This window comes from Armigeres subalbatus, chromosome 2 (genome assembly GCF_024139115.2).
Source record: "Armigeres subalbatus isolate Guangzhou_Male chromosome 2, GZ_Asu_2, whole genome shotgun sequence".
NCBI lineage: Eukaryota > Metazoa > Arthropoda > Insecta > Diptera > Culicidae > Armigeres > Armigeres subalbatus.
Genome location: NC_085140.1, coordinates 169,483,919 through 169,505,349, shown reverse-complemented (window position 1 = coordinate 169,505,349; position 21,431 = coordinate 169,483,919). Strand labels below are relative to the sequence as shown.

At 38.3% G+C, this 21,431-nt stretch overlaps 1 protein-coding gene across 3 annotated transcripts in view; it reads left to right on the top strand.

Moving 5' to 3' along the window:
• LOC134211174 (eukaryotic translation initiation factor 5B-like) overlaps positions 1-21,431 on the top strand; it is a 492,524-nt gene that overhangs the window by 411,989 nt on the left and 59,104 nt on the right. The gene's annotated exons all lie outside the window — the stretch shown is intronic.

The window sequence follows — 21,431 nt, the reverse complement described above, 5'->3', positions numbered from 1 at the left end:
TTTTGCTTTCTTGTCCATCATTTCTCCATTATGACTCATAGTGCAAAAAAGTACATGTATTATCTGCTACAACATATCGAAAAATAAAAAATATTGAAAAAATTAAATGCTTTAGCCAAGCAAGCCTTTGACACAGCATAGTGTGATTGATTCACACTCTATACAAATCCGCCCAGCCCGTTGTTGGGGCATAGAGTGTGATGCTCTCAATTAATAAACAAAATAGGGTAACCGGCGGTAATGTTGGTCCTGGATGTAACATTGGCTCATCACGCAAATTAATCAATATTTCAGCGATAATACGTCGATTTGTAGGAAGATATTAACCACTGCTTCTTTAGAAAAGTGTATCAAACATATATCTGCTTCATAACTCTAGATTTATACACTTCTTGAACTATTAAAAGCAATTATCTTGCATGAAAAATCACTTTGACTCAGTTTTTTAGCAGCCATGTTTCGTTGACTTATGCAGGCTGGCTGTGCTAGGGTTTTTCATTTGCCAAATAAAAGAGTTTTCTGAATGAACATACCTGCTTTCGCACATCAGATGAATGGATAGCAACCACACTATGTCAGCTATCATTTTTATTTCACAATTTCCATTAGTATAGCGATATAATTAACCAAAACTTTTTTGGACAATACTGGGGGCACCCGTAGCCAAATGGTGGCATGCGCTTTCGATTTGTAGCACTACGTTAGTATAGGTGAAACTCTAAAATCAAAACATTCTCACCAATAACCCGTACTGGAGAAAATAACCGAAAGCTGCAGATAGAATATCCGATGCTTGCGATTAGGTTGCTAAGAATTTTTTGTTAAAACAGGTTAATCCACTTAGCGGTCGAATCACGATATAATCGCTTTCATTCGCAGAACATACCAAAAATAATTGCCTACCTTATGGCTTCCAAACACGATTCAAGCAAAAGCGATTCAAGCATCAACCTTTCGTGGTTCGATACACCATTTTCTTCATAATTTCGCAAATAAATGATTCAATTAGTGTAAGAATATTTAGTTTTATCATCTTTCGCACGAATCCTACAAACATTTTCTCATTTAATAATGGAAAGATACAATGGATCGTATATTTCATTAGATAAACTTTCAACTGCATTTCATTTGAATAGTTTCAAGCCAAATTACTTGACAAATACCTTCATCATAATTTAGATTTATTATTGCTTGCAAAAAGTATTTTGATCTGTAAAATGAAACCGAAAAACTATTCTTTCAACTCGGGATGTAGAAACACGTGAGAGTTTTGAGAGGATTCTCAACAGCTGATCGATATAGAGAGGAGTGGAATCAAACGCACGTACCAATCATAAAACTTCAATGCATGCAGAGTTAAAAACAAGCATCCAATAATTTTATTTATGAATAATTGTGTAATAATATCAGGTAGTTGGCACAGTTATAACTTTTTATGCACAGTACAAAGCAAGGAATTGCCTAGAATAAGTTTTACAATTGGCTTTCTTTAGTAGTGCGTTATGCATCATCCCCACCTAAAGCGTTGTTTACGTTTTGGAAAAAAGTTTCTTGGAGAGTATCGCAAGAGCGAGAGCAACACAACTGCCATGGTTTCAACTAGCAGTAAATCTCAAAATTATGCGGCAGCCAATAATTAACGTATGCAATTTGTTTGAAGGCACAACATGAAGGCTAGAACATGTAGCCTTTTTGCAAGTGCAGTTTTTAATACAGTCTTCATTTTTTTAAACTTCTACACTTGCAAATATGGTAAATATTTGGGAAATAAATGATTCATATAATAGTATTTTCGTTAGCACGTCCTTGGTAAGCGTGCTATTGGGGGAATCTGAAATGCACTCTCACAGTCAGTGTGGAAGTATTTTACATGCAACCAATTAGAATTCACGCTCAATAAGATGATTTGATTTTCTCTATTTGTTTGCATGCTGCCTTTGTTTAACGCAAGCAAAATGACTGGTACTACAAACAGCAACCCATCTTTATCTCTCGTATGTTCGAAATCAACACTCACTCGTCCCAAGTGGGCTGAAAAATTATCCACCTGATAGGGACAAGCATGCCGACCTTTTGTCCATTTCTCTCGAGACTTTCGCTGGTTTAAATGAGATATTGCGGACATTCATCGTCGTTTTTTGCTATTTGGCGTCAAAACCAAATGTAAGCAAGCTGGCTGGTGGAATAATTCTAGTTGGAAATGCAATATATGAAGATTTATAACGATAAATGTGCTCAACCGCAGCATAATGGGCCAAGGTTTGAGCCGTTACCCCTACACTCGCTTGACTATGGATATACAACAGTAAAGCACATGTGAAGATTGGACAAATCAAGCATCCGAAAGATATTCAATTTGCAAAAAAGAGCTAACTGCGGTGGAGGTAGGTACTGGGACGCTTATGGCTTTTCCGCAAACGTGACTTTTAAGTGGTCTTGTTGTGTAGGGGTTATCACGCCTATCTAGAGAGTAGGAGGTTGAGGGTTCGAGTCCCTCCAAGACACATAAATCCTTTTTCGCAAATTTCATATCAATTTGTCCATTTTGAAACATGTGCTGTGCTATATGCACAGCCAAGATATTTAACAAAAGTATGGTTTTCGTACGGCCGAGTTGCCGAATAATATGTAATTAATTGAAAAAATCGTTTTTGAGAAAAGTTTTTTTTTGTCTTTATTATCGAGACTTTCAGCCCGAGGCAGCAGAAAAGTTTTATTTTCAATGATTGAACAATTTTTTTTCACGGTGTATATTTAACCGTAGATTTAAAGGAGCAAAAGGTTGAACTATAGGTAAACATAATGTATCATACACTGCTCCTTAATAAGAATGCTTTTATTTTCCAAAACAAGTTAAATTTTGGCAAAACCTAACTGAAATATTGCTAGAGTACACGGCTAAGGAGGGACCATCCTTAACCTTGCGGTAAGACGCGCGGCTACAAAGCAAGACCATGCTGATAGTGGCTGGGTTCGATTCCCGGTGCCGGTCTAGGCAATTTTCGGATTGGAAATTGTCTCGACTCCCCAGGGCATAAAAGTATCATCGTGTTAGCCTCATGATATACGAATGGCTTAGAAACCTCGCAGTTAATAACCGTGGAAGTGCTTAATGAACACTAAGCTGCGAGGCGGCTCTGTCCCAAGGTGGGGATGTAATGCCAATAAGAAGAAGAAGACTACCTCCAAAAAAACGTTGCCTGTCAACGTACTTTACGAAAAATATTTAACGAATTCAAGAATTTTTCATTACTTACAATCTCGAATAGATTTTGTTCATTCTATTCTGTTCATAGTTCCAAATGGATTCTGTCCAGAATACCATTCGAATTCTTTTTCAAAATTGCAAACAGATTCTGTCCAGAACCTTCAAACGGAGTCTGTGCAGGATCCCTTATAGATTGGGTTTCGAACGGATTAGATTCTGTTCAGAATTTGAAACGGACTTTATTCAGAATTCTAAACAAATTTCGGACGGGTTCTGCTCCAAATCCTAAACGTGATTCTGTACAGAATCACGAACGGATTCTCCTCAGAATTCCAAAAGAATTCTGTTTAAAATCCCAAACATATCTGTTTAAAATCCCAAACTGATTTTGTTTAGAATTCTAGACGGATTCTGAATAGAATCCAAACGAATTCAACTTAGCAACCTGAGTGGATACTTCTTTCGATATTTGCTACAACTAGTTATAGTTATAACCTTAAGCATGAAAAGAAACATAAGATCAAACTCACAGAATCGGTCGACATATGATCAATTGGAGAAACAGAGAGCTTAGAATATTTTCTGCCAACTGATATTGCGAAAAATCAATTTCTCGTGTCAAGTCCGCTACTGCAAAAACGGTTTTGCTGATCTCAACAAGTCAAAAAGCATTCGATATTCAATTAAATTTGATTGAATTTTACAAGCAAGCACAGTTTGAATTCATTTCGATTTAAAAGAACTGTTATATCGATTGAATTTTGCGTTTATTTGCATGCTCCAAATATGTGCATGAAAATAACTTTAAAATCACAACATATTTTTATCTGTGTAGACTAAAAGTCAGCAACGGCGATAAAACCTTTAAAATGAAATGACTTTTCAAGTTCAGCTTGTCGCCTTTCTTGTAGATCGGGCATATGACCCTTTTTATTTTACTCCTCTGGTAGCTGTTCTGCTTCCCAGATTCTGACTATCAGTTGGTGCAGGCAAATGGCCAACCCGGGCCCATTTTAATAAGCTTCCGGGGCCATCTTGATGAGCTTTCGGGCCCATCTTGATGAGCTCAGCTCCGATACCATCCTTACCTTCCCTCAAGGTGACTTCCATCGTCCGCTGAACTGACGTAGTCATCTCCACCGCTGCCTTGAATTTCACTACCTGTACTCTCAGTGCCATTTAACTGTTCCTCGTTGTGCTGCTTCTACCTTTCGATCATCATACGTTCGTTCGCTTAGATGCTCTCATCCTTATCCTTGTACATCTCGGCTCGCGGCACAACGCCTTTGCGGGATGCGTTGACATTCTAATAGAACTTGCGTGTTTCTTGAGAACGGCATAGCTATTCCATCTTCTCGCACTCCGCTTCTTCCATGTGGCATTTCTTCTCCTGAAAATGGCGGGCCTGCTATCTCCGCTTCTGTCTATAGCGTTCCGCGTTCTGCCGGGTCACTTGCTGTAATGCGACCGCCCGGGGACGCTGAACTTTCCAATAGTCGGTATAAACTCCTTTTCTTGGCCAACTTGAGTGTTAAAATCTCCTTATGATGAATTTGGCGTTGTGGCGTGGGCTGCTATCGTTCCAGCTGCACGTCTTCTTCTTCTTATTGGCATTACATCCCCACACTGGGACAAAGCCGCCTCGCAGCTTAGTGTTCATTAAGCACTTCCACAGTTATTAACTGCGAGGTTTCTAAGCCAAGTTACCATTTCTGCATTCGTATATCATGAGGCTAACACGATGATACTTTTAAGCCCAGGGAAGTCGAGACAATCTCCAATCCGAAAATTGACTAGACCGACACCGGGAATCGAACCCAACCACCCTCAGCATGGCCCTGCTTTGTAGCCGCGCGTCTTGCCGCAAGGCTAAGGAGGGCCCCAGCTGCACGTAGAATGCGTTCTTATCATCATCACTTCTTCTGGAGTGTGGACTATGGACGTTGATTATGCTGAAAATGAAGATCCGGCCTTTGATCCTCAACCTGCACATTCTCTCATTGATCGGCCACCATCACTATGAGAGCTATTCCCAGCTCGTGTGTGTTGCCGCAGCTTTGGTAGATGGTATGATTAAACATTCGCACCATTGATCCCTTCCAGCGCTACGATGACCTCCTGCAGCGTTACGATGCTGAATCCCCGGTCCTCGAGAGCATCGGCGAATATGCGTGTGCTCCCGATGAAGTTAAGAGATTTGCAGTTCCACAAGCCGAGCTTCCAATCGCTAGTCCCTTTTCGTCGCAGTGGTATTCGCCGATTGTTCCTGTCCGTATTCTCTCGCTGATTATTCGTTGCTTGTTTTTTTTTTAATCTGGCTTGCTGTTGTGCATACGATCATAGTTCCCAACGGGGTTGGTTACCCGATCTAAGGTTGCTCGTAATTCAGCCAGATCCACGGGGAGGTAGGGATAGGAGTTGCTGGGTAAGAGGCTAAGGACCGCGGAATGGGATCTATTTTATTCCTTCAGAGACAAGTACCAATGGTACACACTTATAAAGAGTTCAAGAGTTCGGTAAATAAAACTGCCGAAACTCCGGTAATTCTACAAATTACATATATTTCGGTGATTTGACCTGTGTTGTCGTAGCATTTAGCTGAAGTTCGGTAAACGGTGTTATCTGTCATCATTTTTACTGGAAATATGGTAAAACTAAGATAGCGCGGATTGAACAAAATAGCTGAACTTTCGGTAATGTAAAACGTCAAACTCAAAGTCCATCGTGATTCATGTTCACGTGCTTGTTGGTAGGAGACATTTTTTAAACTTTACATTTTCCTCCAGCTGTTATTTGAGAAACTCGCGCTTTAAAGTGAATGAAACCAATAGTTTGGGTGAGTAAATTATGATTTCTAACGACATAGATCATAAATAGGTTTAAATTTTTCTATGTGTACGCATTACCGAGCATTGGCCATGTCAAAATTCCTGCTATTTTCCTATGATAACACACAATCCAATCCATATTGATGCTTTTGGGAATTTTGATATAATTGGGAATATTTTGATCAACAATAAATCAAGTTTGTTGATTTTTTAACGTGAATATGATATTTAATTCTCTTCATACGATCCATAACATGTAACTTACCAATCGATATAATTTAAGTGTCCAACTTTCCAATCATTATGGAACATATTTTTGTATGGATCATTTTCCAAAGATTTATGGATCAAGTGTTATACGTTCATAGGAAAATATCCGAAATTGTATTATTTTTTTTGTCATGTCTAACGGAACATATTTCTATATGTCATCTAAGGTATGGATCTCAAGATTTTTCCATAATGAGTGCTCCTAAACTATATTGTGGGACAATCAGGTGTTATTTACGGATCGTTTTTCATTTTTCATGGATCGTTTTCTACATTTAATGGTGGGTACCATATTTTAGTAAGGGTTGTTTCCATATTTTAGTAAACTTTTTATTTTCTAAGACGTTTGGGAAGAATTCCAATCTCAAAAGGTTGTTCATAACTGTATGCATTACTTGCATTGTTAAATTCCAAACCCTTGTATGATTGTTTTTAATTTTTCATATTTATGTTAGTGTTTACTTTACTTTTCATTATTTTTTTTTAGCACAAGTACTTATTTAATTTTAAAAGATATTTTCGTACTCAGTAGACAATCTATACTCGACAAATGATCGGCATTGATGAGCAAGCATTTTTATGAATGAAACTCACACCAGTCAGTCCCGACCTCTACGCCATCCATATCCAACGAGTAGTGCGTGAGTTTTTAGTTACCGTCACATGGTGTTGGGTAGACTGTTGAGCGACGACGTGATAGGGTTGTTGTGTAACTGCTTTTCGCGTACGGCCGCATTTCAGATTCATATAGGGGTGCTGCTCGACGCGTGAAGGAAAACGACTCTCTACTCGATATCGGGGTGGTGGGAGTTTGTGCGCTTAGCAACAAACCACGACGGTGACGACGACGACGAATCTTTTCTGGTTGGTGGTTTCATTCATGAAATGCTATTTCATTCATGCATCGTGGTTGGTTGCGGTTACAGGCGACCGAAGAAAAAAAAAACACAGGGGTAGGAAACGGTATGTTGCAACCAAATGCGGCGATAGAATAGAAGGGGTACTGAAATGGACAGCCCGCGGGGATGGAACAAGACTGAGGGTAGCTTGAGATTGAGCGGAAGGCTCAACACAAGAAGCAGAAAAGGCAGGTGACGGCGATCTGCAACGGCAGTGTCCATGCTTCATTCATAGCTTTGCGCTTGCTAAATACGGAGGTTATAGGTTTGTGAATGAAATGCGCATTTGCTAGTGTGATGAAATGGTCTTTGTTGATTACGTATTTTGGTCGGTTTGAACGTACGATGAGTTATTATGTGATATGTTACAAAACATCATAAACCACATTATGTGAAAAAGTTCATGTAGACATTTGACATCCGATAAAAGAATAATGGAACAACCAATAGTTAAGAAATCCAAGAAATTGGACATAAATTCCATTAAATGCTATGAAATGTTTGAACCCGAGGCAGCACCCAAAACTTAATTTGCATAGTTTTAGTAAATTGAATTTCTGACTCGAGAGGTTGGTTTGCCATCACCGCTAACATAGAATCGTTCTTTAAATTGAACCAAAAAAGACGTTGGAAAGAAAACAGCCGTCAACCAACATCCACAACAGGAAACGCTGAATGAATGAATGAATTTAAATTATGAATGAAAAAGTTTTGCTATTTCTGCCCCACAATCAACGAACGACGGATGGATGGACGCACACACTACAGAATGCTAGCTCTGTGGCTGCCACCGGCGTCGCACCCTGCCGTTCCTCCTTGACGTCGACATTGTCGCCAGCCAGCATATGCAGAAGGGGAAGGGGTTTTTCCTGTCTCTCTTTCTCTTCAGCACTTTTATGTAGAACGGGCATGACTTGATTGCAAAACTCAAATTCATCGACCCCGGTTCGTTTTTGTTTGTGCGCTGTTAGTGGTTTCAATAGGCTTCAATATCCTCCGCATATCTCGCAACCTTGTTGTGCCACATCAGACGTCCAGAATTGGATTGATTGGCTTAGATTGGTTTTGGAAACGGTTGGAATTCCTCGCATCGATTGACCGGAATGGGTGTCTGGTTGGCAACTCCTGGCTGAAATAATGATCTTAGAACTTCACGAGCATCGCCAGTAATAGATGGTGTGTGGCATGTTCTGATCCACAACCGGATCCATTACGATTATAACAGCTCCTCGCTTCTATATATGGACATCTATGGCAGTTATTCAGCGGATACTGGCTCATTGATGAACAAGTGCGGGCATCCGGGACTGCGGCGCTGTTCGGTGTAGTCGAGCCTGAGCGAACCTCCGCTGCCGAGTCCAACCTGCACGATTGGAACGTGGAGGAAATTGTTCAAAATTAAATAAAATACACGATAGCAACCAGTGCAGATTGAAGCTCTAGCCGTCCCAGTAAGAGGAGGAGAAGGAATAACATTGTAATCAGTTAGAAGCTGGAGCAACCAGCGCAAGAGCTGGGTACTTGTAGCAGAATGGCAGGAACCGCAGTCTAGGTGAGATGGATATTGGCTGTAGCAGAATGCAGCGATGCCAGATAGAATTATGATTTTAATTATTACGCAGAAGTTTACCATTTTACATGTATTGATTTAATTTTTTTCTTCATTATATGTAAACTTCTGCTTTTGAAGAGAACTTTATTCGAAGAATAAAGTTCTACTCATTGAGGCATGCTTGCCACGCTAAATTGTGTTACTCGAATGAGGATAATAGTATCTTCGTAAAAAAACATCGATGATAATATTTCGAGTGGTTAGAAAGCTGTGGATACACTGTCAAACGTATTTCTGGATCTTCATCAATGTTTTCACTTCTAAATAAATTTCTTGAAAAACTGCAGAAAGCAGATATATCTCACGAGGGCAAAACCAAAGAACTCGCGAGTCGCTTTGAGAGTTATTTGGCGGGATTTGCCAAATTAAATTAAAAAACCCAGATTAATCCACCTACAGTGAGATTTTGACCCTTCCTTAGTTATAAGGAATTTTTTTCCAGACTCCAGTATTTAAAACGAGATAAAACTACTCAGCTTCCCACGGCGATTTACCCTTAAAGTGACAAAATAATTGCCTACCCAAAGGCGGATGTCTTGGGTCGAGTGACAACTTAACGAATGATAACGTACTGTACTTCATGCTGCCTATCTATAAGGCGCTCGTCGGATTGAATAACTATTGTGACATGGTTAGCAACTATCGTAACGCTGGTTGCATATATTGTACTCGTAATTTACAGAGACCTCGATATTAATTAATCCAGAACTAACTAAATCAGTCATTGATCTGAGCGAAACTCAATAGCGTTCAATAATAACATATATTACACCGTATGGATGCCTAATTTGGTAAAACTAAACTTGTTCAATACCTTAAAAATGAGCGAGATTTTATGGTAGTAAATTTCAGAATTTGCACACATACATGTATGTGTGCATGCATTCAAGTGATCTATTAATGTCTCAAAACATGCTCACATTTGCTATCTAGCTTCCACTGAAGAAATTTTTGAAATCCCTTTCAATTTTTACGTTTTTGCTTTTCTGAGAAGATTTTTTTGTACATGCTTCTATATGTTCCTCAATAAAAATCATTTGTTTCTTTGAAACAAATCAGAAAAATAGGCATAATTCCATATCATATAATTTGTTATAATTATATTTTCAATGTCAAAGTGAATTTGTTCCAAATACCATACATTTTATTTAATAATTAACGAGATTTCTTGATAGATTAATACGTAACACACCTGCGTAACGCATATAAAGTGAAATTATAGACACTTCCGAAGGAAGGGTCAAAACGTTTCGCTATTCTGAGACATTATTCTTAAAGTTGGATCCCAGTTCGAAACCCTTTTGAAAATTCTTTCAAAAAAACCCTCTCCACTTACTTGCAAAAATGAAAAAATTCCCCGAATGCTTCCAAAACTCAGCATATAATTTTCCCACATAAGCCGAGAGGATCTTATTTGAAACCTTCTAGCAGACATATTGTCACTATGAATGGGGTTCCAATTAATTGGGCCAAAGAAGCTAAATATTCAGGACTTCTGTTAGATCAAAAATTACCATTCTAAAATTACATTCAAGGCATTTAAGCCAAATGTAACAAATATATTAAGTGTAGACACTTATAAATAGGAAATCAAAACAAAAACATAACATTTTTTTTTTTCGAAATATCACTTTTCATAACATGTAGAAATATGGTTTAGGGTAATTTGGCAGAATGCTATTTAGACGAAAGGGAAATGATAGGCTGAACGCCATTTGGCCGAATGCCGGATAGTAAAAAAATTGGGCTTCCTTATTAAGAGAAGTGTTTGATGTTTAAAGATGTTTAAAGTGAAAAGTGAGAATTGAGAAGTTGGAAATGAGATGTTTAAAGTGAGTACAGAGAAGTGAGATGTGTGCTGTAACAAGTTAGAAGTGAGTAGTAGGAATGAGAAATGAAAAGTGACAAATTAATGATGAGAAGTGAGATGTGTTGGTTGTGAAGTGAGAAGTTGGAAGTGAGTAGTGAGAAAAACAGAAGCAAGAGATGCCTAGTGAGAGAGGTTCAGAACAGAAAAGTAAATAGTGAGATATAGGATAGAAGAAAGAAGACAGATTGGAATAGCAAGAATATGGAAGAATGAAAAAAGAGAAAGAATAAGTAAAAAGAAGAAATGAAGTAGAAAGGCCGAATAATGAAGAAGAAAGATATAAATTAGGAAGGCAGAAAGGAAAATAAATAATAAGGATGAAACAAATAAGAAGAAATAAGAAAAAACAAAAGAAAGAAGGGAAAAAGAAGAAGGAAATTGGGAGGAATAAATACAGTGTTGACCAGATTTTGTCACTCCCCGATTTTGTCTACCCCCGATTTTTTCACGTTTTCGACCCGATTTTTACACACCAAAAAAGTTTGAAAATTTTAGTCGTTCTTTTTATTATCGTAAATGATAGCGCAAACAACAATTATTTTCATGAAATAACTTTTATCGCCTGTGGTTTAATATGAAATACTTATAAGTACCGGGTGCTATAAGCATTTTCGACAATAAATGACGAGTACCGTTCATGCATTTTGCCTGTCCAATGCTTAAACTGATTCATATTTGTGAAATAAATTAACAAAATGAATTATTTTTCTATTTTGTCACATGCCATATTTTATTGCTACAAAATTCAAGGGGGAGTTTAAAATTGGGATATTACTGTATAAGGTTGAAAATGTTCAATTTTTACCTCACCCCTTTTTTGATCCTCTTCTCGTTCTTTGGTCCTCAGCAGTGTTGTCCTACACTCAGTGCGAAAAATTCTGCTCTTTGATTTTACTCCATCTAAACGATTTTATAATCTTAGCTAAGTAAGTATAACTAATAGAGGGATATTTGAATTTTCTAATGGCCATGTCAAACTATTGAAAAAATGCACACCAGTGCCACAGGAACGCGCGCACTGAAAATACACTGGAGTTTTTTCACTGCAGTGTATTTTCAGCGCGCGCGCTCCTGTTGCTCTGACGTGCATTTTCTGACACTTTGATATGACATTTAGAAATTCAAATATCCTTCTATTAGTTGCCCTTACTTAGTTAAGACTATAAAATCGTTACGATGGAGTAAAATCAAAGAGCAGATTTTTTCGCACTGAGTGTAGGACAACACTGGTCCTAAGTTCTTACTTCTCACTCTTCTCACTGTTCACTTCTCATTTCTCACTTCTCATTTCACTATTGTCACTTCTCACTATTTACTTCACATTTTTCGCTCTTCATTTTTCACTTTTCACGCCTCACTTCGAATATCTCACTTCTTAATTCTCACTTTTTACTTTTCATTTTTCACTTCATACTTTTTACATATTTCTATCTTCTCACTTCTCAACAATTTCCATTTTTAACTGCTCACTTTTCACTTCTCAATTTTTACTTTTGACTTCATACTTCTTACCTTTCGCTTCGCACACGTTTTACAATTTACCTCACTTTTTACTTTTCACTTGTCACTTCACACTTTTCACTTTTGTACTTCTCACTTCTTACTTTTCACTTCTCATTTTTCACTTCTCACTTCACAGTTCTCACTTCTCAAATTTCTCATTTATCACTTTTCACTTCTCAATTCTTATTTCTTAGGGGTCGTACACATATTACGTAAACAATTTCCCTGGGAAAACCAACCCCTCCCCGCTCCACCCATGTAAGATTTTTTTCATACAAATGATTTTTGGTTTATATGGTGCGTAAGAAGACGACAGACCCCCCCTCCCCCAAAAGTGCTTACGTAATATGTGTACGGCCCCTTACTTCGCACATCTCACTTCTTACTTTTCACTCCTCACTTTGCACTTCGCATGTCTCACTCCCTATTTCTCACATCTTATTTCCTATGAGATGTGCAGAATGTCTGATTCCTCACTTCTCGCTGCACATTTTATGAATTCTTACTACTCACTTCTCATTACTCACTTTTCACTGCTCACAATATAAGTTTAATTTTATCTTTTCGGCCAAACGGTATTCGACCAAACGGCATTCGGCCAAATGGCTTGACATCGTATATATTGTGCATGTGAACTGATTCTGAGAACTTCGAGTTAGTGAGGTGAAAATGCTTTGAAAAATTACTTCAACTTAGAGAATATCGAGTAAAGGAGATATCGACTTAAGGAGGTAACGCAATACGCTAAATTCAAGGGACCTTGAATTTCATCGAGTAAGGAAAATATCGAGTTACAGAACATCGAGTTAGGGAGAGTTCACTATAATTAATAAGTTGATCTGCTAATTATATGCGAGTGTATTTAAAAAAAATCGTTTTGTACCGTGCGCGTTATACGATAAAGCGTTTTTGCAAAGCTGCGTCTAAACTTGCATGCCATCATGTTTCATTTATTGTACCAAAATCGTTTGGCACCTGTACACACATAAAAACAAACGTACTGACATACAGACATTTGCTCAGTTCGTCGAGCTAAGTCGATTGGTATACAACACTTATGTGAGTGAAATGATACACACTTAAAATAGATTTCGCTGTTCGGTAATTTTCTTGACGAAAAACTACGGTAAACCAAAGAAATTACAGTAAGTTCGGTTATCAAAATTATTTTTACCGAACATCAGTAAAATTTTACCGAACAAATTGTAAATCCAAAATTATTTGACAGAGTTCGGTAGTTGAACTTACAGTTTGTTCAGTAAAATCGAATTATCGCCGTACATTGTAAAATATTTACCGAATAAACTACAAAACAAATGAGTATTACAAAACTACGGTAAAGCGATAAACTGGCAAAGTCAGTTTTGTTTGAAACATTGTTGCTTCGAAATTTTCCATCGGATATCCGAAATAAAAACATGTTAAAAGGTGGAAAAATAACAGGTATGTCTTTCTTGGAAAATAAAGTAAAGTGACCACTAACGCAATCACATTTTTTCAGCTTATTGCGGCTTTTACTTTTTCCAAAACCGGGACCTTTTGAAACGAAAATTATTCATCTTAATTTCGATGATGGAGGATTGTCACAAGTTTTTTCAAGCCGAAAAAATACATCCCGCAATTAAACGACAAAACGCACCCAATATCTGATATTTTATTGGGGGAATTAGCCGTGTTTTCAGGATTTTGCGGTTTGAATAAAAAAGTTTTGTAATTTCCCTCGGTTGTGCCCGTTTCTGATATGATGTTTTTCTGTTTACCCTTTTGATTAAATAAAAAACGAATAAACAAAAGTCATGTTTAAAAACTATAAGTGTATTCATATTTTATTTTGTTGCTACATTAAACACAAATAATTTCATTCAAAACGGATAAAAGTACCGAAACGTTCGGTAATCTTGATTTTTGAATTACCGAACGGTACGGTTGTTTTTGACAGATCATCACAAAGTAAAACTACCGAACGTTCTGTAATTTTTTCGTTTACCGAACTGATTACCGTACGTTCAGCTGTTGAAAGTTCGGTAAAAAATTACCGTATACTGTAAAATATTCTAAGTGTGTAGCCTTTCGGTACAACTTTGTTGTAAGAGTAAAACGAAAAGATGAAAGAAGGTCTCGAAAAATTAATACGAAACTACGATCAAGATTATGGTAAAAGCTGTAAAGATGATTTGACTGAAGTCGCCATGCCATTTATTTAAACCAATTGGTAATTGTGCATATGAGCAGTGTTGGTAGAATCATATTCAAATCTCAATCACCGAGGCTTCATGCACGAGCTAATTCACGATTCTGTAGGGAGAGCATCGCACATGTGTTTCTCGGACAGAATCGCATCGCTTCGCTCATTCGTCGAAAAATGATGTCGCTCTAAAAGCTTCAAATCGCAATCAAGGCGTATGTTTTGTTTACATATGGATTTTTAAGTTAATTCAACAATTTAATAATGAGAACCCGTAAAAATCATGCAAATCGCTATTCGAATTATGAGCGATTCTCTGGGCCATGATTCTGATGGGATTTGAGTCACGCATGATTTAAATCGCCGATCTGAGATCTGAAAATTTGAGATTTTACCAACACTGCATATGAGTTTTAAATAAACTTGTATTGAGTAACAATTTGCTATTGAAATTGAGTTCGGACTGGTGTCCTGTTTGGGTTAATGGCACTCGAAGTACTTAGTGGCCTTTCAGATAATGGAATTATGTCGTGTTGTAAAGTTCTTAGAACTAGAGTTCCGGTCTAGCGGGTTGGTATATTTTTCTTACTCGCATGGGTTGAAAAGATATTTAATTATTTATTATAGTTGTTTCAGTTTTCCTTGTTGATTAGAGAAACACTCAGGGGGTTTCAGTTATGGTTTGCATACATACGATCAACAAGTGGTTAGGGTTCTGCTAAACCGCGCCTAGCGGCTTTTCAACAAACTTGTGATATTTTGCTTGTAAAAAGAACAAAAAACAATATTTATACCTATTTATGCGCTTTTTTTTTATACAGAATATCCTAGATTACAGAGTAAGTCGAGAAGTGATGGTTCGTCCTTTTCTCTAGAGATGAGGTGAATTCGTTTCTATAATATTAAAATGGAACAATTGACCGATTAGGCATCACTGCACCCCTAGGTTGGCAAAAAGCAAGACAGTCTGTAGGAAGGCACAATAGGGCAGCCGAATATAATGGAGTGGCCAAAGTTTTCGATTTGGGCGTATAAAATGTGATTAATGGACTGGATATCAATCGTAGCAGTCATTGATAGTGGAGTTACATATTTTCGGGGTAGAAAAAAAAATGGATTTTATCCCCGATGTGATTTCAGTGGTCCGAGGAGGTGGTTTTTGTGGTCCGTAGAGGCTATTAGGAAGTGATGCAATCGAGTTGTCCCGCCCGAGTACCATCGCAGATCAGAACCGTTCAAAGCCAACACGAAAGCGATGATGACGCCGATTTATGTGCAATTCGTCTAACAATAGCTGTATGTCGAATTATTAGCTTAGCTTAGACTGACTGTACATATCAATGGTTGCTACTCCGTGATTGATCAGAACTGGTGCAAATTGCACTACGATCCAAGTGAATAGTGGTTGGGATGGGATTTACCAACTATTCTCGAAGTGCACGTTTCAGCAGCTCGCAAATGTTGATCAATAACGGCGCCGGCCAAGTCCTTACAGTCAGTTGGGAAAGGGAGGGAATGTGAGTGTGTGGTAATTGTTGCTACTAGAGACCGAGAATACCTCTGCATCTCCACATTTACCACGGGAAGGAAGTAGTGTTAGTTGGGTGGGGTAATCAGTAACATAGATCAGGATTCACCATGGAAAGTGATGTGACCCATCCCAACCACTATTCACTTCTACACAGCAGTATTAGCAATTCCTTAATTTGTTCAATTGTTCATTCTTTGCGAGAATAAACAATCAATCGCTCAAAGTGAGCGATTGTTCATTTGAATTTCGGATTAGGCGCCCGCGTTATCATTTCATTAACGTAAGAAAAGTAAAAAAGAAATGGAATTAAAATTGAAAATAATTGATAGTAATCGGAAAGCTAATGTTATTCAGCAACCCTTATTTTATCTCTATTTGACGTTAAGTAAGAATGTAAATTTACGTTCATTTTACATGACGTTTATTTTGCATTACTTTCGCGCGCGTGTGTGTGTCACTTGCTTTGACCAATATACCGTAATCAGGATCTCACTGGTTTTAATCCTGATGTGCCGGTTGGCACTCGTGTTGGGCTTGTGCGCTTTGAGCGGCACACGGTCGCTTCCCAGTCTACGTAAAATCGCACATGGTGCAATACAAGATGCTAAATTGGAGACGATATACATACATGTTGTGTGGAAAAGTACCTCTATCGCCTGCACTTCAGCATCCTACACGACACCATATACGATCATGTGTTGACTGGGTTTGGTAGGGCCTGCTTATGGACACATGCAGCTTTTTGTAGAGGTTTAACAGAGCCCACTGTCAAACCCCACCACATCCTAGGCAGGCCCCCTAACTCGCAGTGGCCATGGGGAGGGGTCGTCAAGTCCTTGGACATAGTCCCTGCTGCCCCTAACAATAGCTGTATGTCGAATTATTGTGCCAAAAGGTTCAAAATGGTCCCTCATAGAAATTACATATTCGCGTTTTTTTATTAAATGGACAACTCTGCCCTATTTTCGTCTTAAAATTAACATATTTATCTTCTTCTTCTTATTGGCATTACATCCCCACACTGGGACAGAGCCGCCTCGCAGCTTAGTGTTCATTAAGCACTTCCACAGTTATTAACTGCGATGTTTCTACGCCAGGCTAGCACGATGATACTGTTATGCCCAGGGAAGTCGAGACAATTTCCAATCCGAAAATTGCCTAGACCGGCACCGGGAATCGAACCCAACCACCCTCAGCATGGTCTTGCTTTGTAGCCGCGCGTCTTACCGCACGGCTTAGGAGGGCCCCAACATATTTATTCATCGCTACAAAGCTGTTGAACAGTTCTATGCAATAGGCAATTGAAAGTTTTTCTATGTCCGCGATTGCATGAGCATGTATGCACAAGATACACTATGCCCAGGGTGTCGAGGATGTTTACCACCCGAAAACATCTTTGACTGGACCAAGAATCGAACTCGCCATCTATGGATTGGTAATGCTATGCCGCAAGGCGTAGTTCGACGAATTGAGGTGATGTCTGTGTTTGCGTGTGTGTGAATGTTCGTATGAGTGTGAGCAAAAAAATCCTTTTCCAGGCACTTACCCTACATCGATTTACTTGCAATAAACTGCTTTCGTCAGAGAATGTTGTTCCATTATTCCTAATAAAAAATTGGCTAGATCTGACTATGGGCTCAAAAGTTATGGCCAAAAATCATTTTTGTACGCTAAACGCGCTCAAAAATTCATTCTTATCAATACACTTATCCTTAAGAGCTGAGCAGAATGGATACGTTTGCGTGCGTTTTGACAGTTTTACCATGGGAGCTCAGCTCTTTAGTCATTGAATGAAGTGTGTTGAATAACTCCTTGCCACTATAAGTTTTAGTATTTTAAAAGAAATCTTAATGGAATATTCAATAAATGAAATTAGATTTCATTGATGTTACAATATGCTGCTTTTTGAATTGTGTGTACTTTTGACAGTCTAAGATGTAACACCAGAAGCTTATAGTGCTTATTTGATCATTTTAGAAAATATGTTTTGCGTCCATTTACTGTGACTTCAATATACTATTGAAGTCTTAATATGACAATTAGGATTTTATCCACCATCAACCAGGCTTATTGCAAGCTAAAAAGTAACCAAACTCGGTTAGTTTCATAGAATACTGAGCGAACCTGCCCGATCTCGCTCGGGTTTTGTTGTCAATCTGTCAATCATTTAGTTGATTGCAGCGTCGCACTCAATTTCAGTTCAAGCTTGATGAATTTCTTCAGAACTCATGAAACCGGTGCATCTCGACAATTTTCCAACTTTCCCCATCAAATTTATTATTCCTACATATCATATATAAACACAGCTGATTCCAAGACGAACCGGCCAGTGAGAAAATCTTGAAAATCGGTCCATGCATTCGTGAGTTATATTGCCTCAAGGGAAACGTAATAGATAAAAAATTAAAAATAGATAAGAAGAAGAAGAAACTAGCCGAACGTACCCTGCGTTGCTCGGGGTTTGGCACTCTAGATTATTTTTTAAGCAATCGTATTGGGCTTCATCATAACTCGCCTCATAACACTTTCCCCTTAAATCTCACTAATTCTTTGGAAAGATCCACAAAATACGTCACGCGAAAATTGGGGATTTTCAATTGTATTTATTAAAACAAAAGAGCTCAAGAAAGACGGATCAATTGTTGAGGAAATTTTACAAATCGGTCCATCCGTTCATGAGTTATATTGCCTCAAAGGAAATGTAAACTCATTTTTATATATTACTAGTCGACCCGGCAGACGTTGTTCTGCATAGTAGGCGAAAATACGCGTTGTAAACTGTCCGTTCAAAATATCCATACAACTCTTGGTTTTAGTTTTTCATTATTTCCTCAACTTTACTCGTGATTTCAGCATGAAGAAATATTATATAAACCCGTCGGAAATGATAACGGACATATCAGCTAAAGGAATGAAGAAAATCCGTCCGGATACGAACACAGACCATTTCATTTTTATATATATAGATAAAGAAGAGATGACAAAAATCGATGCTATTCCGAAAATTAGCACCATACCTTATTAAAACCACAGAAAAAATATATTCCTTAACTATCTATGTTCTTATGACAAATACCATCATTTATAGTAGGATTCCTAATTTTGGCCAAAAATACCTCCCTTTTTCCTATTGTGGAAGGGTATAAGAATATGGTGTTGGGGCGCACAAGTGCCCCTCGGTATGTGTCTAGGGCTCCACTTGAAATAGATTTAAACAAGTTCGACGTCGGCCCGTACATTTGAAGCGGAAAACAATAACAACTGTCAAGGCGGAAATGGCTCTTGTCCAATCAATTTCGTTCCCGCCTCATAACCCATTCTCCACCACTCCATCCAAGATTACGACGATTGGCTCAAGTGAAGTGAATCGTGACGAATTCGTGATCTCGTAAATGGAACGTGTTGTTCGGTTTAATGACAGTATACATCCGATATGGAGCGATGGATATCTTTTCTTTCTATTCTGAAGTACACAAGAAGCCAAAAAGAACACGCCGAATTTGTTTCCACTTTATGGGTTGTACACCTGCTCATGGGATGATGATGGAACGGGCAATGAAAAGTAGCAAATTTGTTGTTGGCTTCGCAGCTGAGTGTGTCGGCATACGAAAGGAAGTGTGCCACCGGAAGTAAATTCTTACCGAAAGCAAATTCCGGGAAAAGTTTAATCAGACAATAGCTTGGTTTTATATTACCAACTTGCGGACTCGGCAGACGTTGTCCTGCATAAGAATAAGAATGTTATTTTTTTCGGTGACGTTCCAAATTATGCTAATTGAGCATAATTGAATAGAGCTTGAAATTTATACTCTACAGCCAAGTCCTCTGTACGACAAACCATCCGTCAAGTGTGCTGTGGGATCGTGGGTTTGAATCTCACTAAAAGATACTGGTTGCCTTCAATTCAATACATTTGTCAAAATCCAATCCTCCACATGCAGTGCATATGCATATCGATTTTACAAACATTGTACCGTTTTGACTCAAATTCCGAACGTGACTCATATTCCGAACACCATTTTGGCTTTTTTTTTCTCCATAGGATCTTGAATTTGTTTGTAATTTTGACCCTCAGTGTGGAAAACCGATGAAAATTTTAGTTTGAGGGCTCTAAAACGCCAGTAGTGTTCGGAATATGAGTCATGCTCGGGATGTGAGTCAAAACGGTAAATAATGTTCACGCCGGATGCATATTGTTGCTTTGTTCTGCACTCAAAATTGTGTACAAAATCAGACAAATTCCAAGTACGGAAAGAATTTATTATTAATTGAACCTACGAACTACTGAGCATGAAAGCAGAAGCAGTATCCATTAGACCGCCTGGCACGTCATACCTTCTGCTAGTATGAATTGACTATTATAAGATCCTACCCCAAAACAAAGAATCTATTTAGACAATCAGATTATCCGACAGTATCCTATTTACGCCCATGCAACCAACTATAACCCAACTAACGTCAACGGTGTTTTCCACACGTTTCATTAATACTTACTTCTGGTCCCCACCGAAAACTCTGCCCAGCCCATACCATATTCGCCACGGTGCTGTGGAGCGATTCTGTTGGCGTTTGTTCCGCGAGCGAAAGCGAAGAACTTAGCCAACCATTTGACAGCTTACCAAAGGGGTTATTTAGTTTTCTTAATTATTTTGGCAACTCGTCAACTTTCAATGTTAATAAACGGGATCGACCGACCGACCGAATGGCAATGAAGAAGGGGATGGCCTACCACCAATTTGCGTCGTTTTCCGAGAAAAATGCTTCCTACTCGAAGAACAACAACGCCGGTAAACTTTTGTTTTTTTGTGCTTTGAAGGGTATAGTAATTAGTTGAAAATACTATTTATCGATAGAATGAATTTGAACAATTACATTTGATTATTATTGTCTTGAAAAATGCATTTATAAGCCACGCATAATAGATACGTTTGGGTACTTTTTGACAGTTTTCCCATATGGAAATCACAATGAGTACGTTTGCGTATGTTTTGATAGTTTTCCATGGGATAACTGTCAAAACGTACGCAACAGTATCTATTGTGCGGAACTCTTAATTCCGTCTTCAATATCTGATACCAATTAAACAGCAATTGACAATAGGATGCAGTATGCATGACAGGGATTCACCGGACCTATAATTCATAATGAATGTACGGTAGAAAGAAGATTGGTAATCATCAAACATGAGTGAAGAATAAGGATTGCGTTTTGGACCTTTTAACAGACAGGAGCCAAATTTCTTCCCAATAGGTAAGCCTGTACCTGGTTGTCATGAGAACAAACGGGTTACTCAGTAGACAACCGGGCAAAGAGGATTTCGTTTATTGTTTTGTTTGCGAAAATTGCCAAGAAAAACTGACGACAGCAAGCGAAATGATAAACTGCTGCGCCTCACCGGGAAATGGTCATTCAGCGAAATAACAAGTTTTCTAGCTAGGATGACGGAAGAACAGCACAATATTTTGCAACTACAGAGATCTATGATGGTTCTGTATCACCGTCGTCGTGTCCGTTGTCATCCTAGA